Raw genomic sequence first — 4,083 nt, 5'->3', positions numbered from 1 at the left:
AGAAAATGGCCTCATATTCAGCTGCCACTATTCAGTCACATTTAACACAATTACATCTAACTGAGCATCAGTAACTAAGGAGTCTCATCTTTTTTAAAGCAAGATGATTTGATGGGCTAATATCCTTTTCTAGATGATTACCAACAGTGGACAAATGGGCCCAGTAAACGCAGCATCTGTCTTAGCGGTGGTGTTGTTGCTCCGGACCACATTCTCTCAACCAAGTTCAAATAAATCATTATCCCGGCTATAAACACGTACATTTCAATCGATATGTACTCACTCTTTTCCTTCTCAAAAACGGCTGCAATAAAGCCCCAGCAGGCACGTGTGACCATAAAAGTATGTAAAATAAATTAGGAGAGCATAATGAGAGGCTCTAGCAATTCTCCCATAAATATAACATAACAACCACAACTAAAATGTCACAGAATCAAATAAATCAATTTTGCTGGGACAGGCCTGTCTTTATGTTCACTGCACAGAGCCGTGTTTATAGGCTTTTTATTGGAGGATCTCATTTTTTTGGCCAGAGTGCGGACGGAGTGTGGAGCTACAAACACAGGTTGTACACATCACGGGTTTAATATGTTTTCCCTGCGATTCATCACCACGACACTGACACCTGAGGCCAGGCCTGCTGCCATATTTCCCTTAAATGGTTTCTCTGGGACCCTGGATGAAGGTGATTGGTTAGAGAAGGACCTGCGTTTGGATTAATTCTCTCTCGATGTAAAATGAGGGAGTAAACCTCCTGCAAAATGAGATGATTGAATCCAGATATAAAGATCTGATGGATGGCATTTGGATTAACCACTGGGTTTGAGCAATAGTCTGCGTTTAAAAATGATGTAGCAGATATATTATTAGAGAAAGAACATCTTTAATCACAGGCAGAGATCTGCTTGCAATAAAGACAGCTCTTCACCCAGAATGCCATTTCAGCTATATAAGAAATCTCATTTTTACTGCAAAATAATAAAAAAGCACTGACTAGTGATACTCCCTCTCTCTCTCTCTCAAGTCTCGGTTTTTTATAATAAATATATTCAGGGGCCTCACATATAACTAAAAATGAGAAACATGAGAAATGTAGTGATTCTGGGTCCATAGCAATTCATTAACAATTATTCGTTGAGGAATGAATGAATTGATTTATTTTACCATTTATTATTACAAAAATTATTATTATACAGATTTTTCACAATCAGTCATTCAAAAAGTGCATTTATCTCTTAATTTTAGCCTGGCCATGATGAAAGCAACAACTTGTTTTTGTTCTTTTTGAGCGATTCATTACAATCACATTCTCTAAAAGCATCTTTCACATAAAAGAAGCTCAGTTTATAAAGCCATGGCATCACTACTTCAGGCCCACAGTTAGACACACACAAAGACACTCTCGACCTCATTAGAACTTCTCATATGTTATAAAACAACTGAATCTAACATAAAACACGGGGATGCAATTATTGTAATAGCTGCCCTCTAAAATGGCTCCCTTCAGCAAGAGGACAACCTAATAAGCGGTGTGTGATTGATGAGGCTGTGGCTCCTGCAGCCAAAAAGCACACGGCTGTCCTGAAGGAGCACCCAATCTGAAAACAACGCCTTTTTATCCCCCTGGGTTGGACACCAACACTTGGCTTCTCGTCTGAGGGTAAGGTGATATTTTGAGGCTGTAAGTAACACGCAAAGGCTGAGGTGGCAGACGTCTCAAGACTAGACTCGAAATCAGAAGCAGCAGCAGCTATGCAAACACACAGCATGAACAGACTTCAGGTTTACTGGTTAAAAGCAGATTTTAATGCCTTTAAGAAGGAAACGAGACAAGCGGTTGAAATAATGTGACAAAAACAACGCAAGTGTGACCCAAATGTTTACTGCCACGATTGTTGCTATCTATTTGCATTAGTTTATATCCAGCTGGTCACTTTTATGCATTAGTTATCTAGTGAAGTTGCATATTTAAAGCTAGTGACGTGAGAAAGAAAAGTGATATGTTCATGCAACTGACAGAAACACATTCAATGTCAGTTCGTTTTTTTAATCATCACTGTAATATATATTTTGTTATTATGATTAGATAGTTCAAAAGTGTTGTAAATTAGAAGCAACTAAAGTGGGAGCGTATACATAAAATATACATATGTGACCCTGGACAAAACCAGCCATAATGGTCAATTTTATGAAATGGATGGATACAAGATGAATAAATAAGCTTTCCATTTATGTTTGTTAGGATAGGACAATATTTGGCCGAGATACAACTGTTTGAAAAAATAAAAAATACTGAGAAAATCGCCCAAAGTTGTCCATATGAAGTTCTTAGCAATGCACATTACTAATCAAAAAAATTGTGATATGTTTACAGTAGGACATTTAATAAATATCTTCGTGGAACATGATCTTTACTTGATATCCTAATGATTTTTGGCATAAAAGAACTATGTATTTTTGGCTATTGCTACAAAATACACCTGTGCTACCTAAGACTAGTTTTGAGGTCACATATGTGCCTAATTTCAGTGCTATGTTAAAAATAAAGGTTCCAAAAGGGTGTTTTTGCAGTGATTCCATAGAAGAACTATTTTTAGTTGCCCAAAGAACCTTTGAAGTGAACAGTTCCTAAAAGAACCATTTTGAAGAACATTTTAAACCATAAAGAACCTTTTCTGCATTTGAAAGGTTCCATGGATGTTCAAGGTTCTTCATAGAACTATTGATGCCAATAAAGAAACTTGATTTTTAAGAGTGTGGTATTTGTGTAGATATTTAAAGATGGCCATCTTTCAGCATGACTGTTTGGATTTATATAAAACACTTTAAAATAAGCCAATTTGCAACATTAACTAAGGTTTAATATATGTTGTAGAAGTTATATTGTGAATATTAACATTTACTAAACCATTTGTAAATTTTAAAAAGTTACATGCTAATATTAGTTAATGCACTATAAACATGAATGATCAAGGTATAGTGAATATATTCATATTTATTTAGATTTAAGAACTACAGTACATTTTCAAGGTTCAGTACCTTCTTGTTTTTGATTTATTTATTGTAATAAAACTCAGCACTTTTTTTTTTTTTTTAATCAAATAAATGCAGCCTTGGTGAGCTTACGAGAGCAAAACTTTTGACCAGTATAATTATAAATAAATACATAAATATTATTAGAATTAATGATGATCAAATCCAAGAGAGGGTAAAAATAAATAGAAATGTGCCACTGGTCCACCTGAATGTAGACAAGTGTGCAATATTGTGAGCCCCTCTCCAAAGCCCAGCTATCAGATATGCCTCTAGAGGTGGGTTGTTTAAGAAACAATTAGGAGGGTATACAAAGCCATTTGCAGGCAGTCTCGCTTCCTCAACTCCCTAACTGGAGTACCTTTCAGGGCTGATTTATCACTCTGTCGCCTTCAGAAGGCAACATAATTAATAGGAGCATGGACTTCTAATTTCAATGACTTCCACAGCAAGTGGATTTCATTTGATTTATGATGGCCGGCAAGTTTGCATTTTATCAGTACATTCAGTCATTATTTATGCTGATGACCAATTTCAATGGGTCAGTATCATCTAACTCACTACTAATCAAAGAGAATTAGGGTTCACTGCATTATTCAACAGCTACTAATTTATCTTTGGAACAAGGCTAAGGAATAGATGATGCCCTGCCTGAAATACGCCAATGACTCCACAGTTTAAAGGCATGATTGCTATTAACGGGGTCGAAGTACCCTGAATGACACACTCATGGAAACTCAACTCCATACAAATCAAGCGCATACGGCCATGAAGCACTTGGCTTCAAATGCACACAATGACATTTCCATAACTAGAATTAATTGCCTTTTAAACTGCAATGTGGAACACAAAGTCCTTTTCCAGCATGACTTAGAACTGAGATTTTGTGCGAAGTCTGGAGTAAATCAAACATTTTCAAGTCCACCAAAACAAATCATTAAGCTCAGGGAATGTCTGTGAATGAAATTAAATAAAAAACATTGATGGAGCAAAACATTTTTCAAAGAAAAAAAAAACTCATAAGAAAACATAAAAGGCACACACTACACT

The 4,083-nt window shown here is 36.0% G+C and overlaps 1 protein-coding gene across 1 annotated transcript in view; it reads right to left on the bottom strand.

The window, feature by feature from the left end:
* Positions 1–4,083, bottom strand: part of lrmda (leucine rich melanocyte differentiation associated) — a 432,723-nt gene that overhangs the window by 254,656 nt on the left and 173,984 nt on the right. The gene's annotated exons all lie outside the window — the stretch shown is intronic.

This window comes from Garra rufa, chromosome 2, assembly GCF_049309525.1.
Source record: "Garra rufa chromosome 2, GarRuf1.0, whole genome shotgun sequence".
NCBI classification, from domain to species: domain Eukaryota; kingdom Metazoa; phylum Chordata; class Actinopteri; order Cypriniformes; family Cyprinidae; genus Garra; species Garra rufa.
This window is presented reverse-complemented; position numbering and strand designations above follow the sequence as displayed.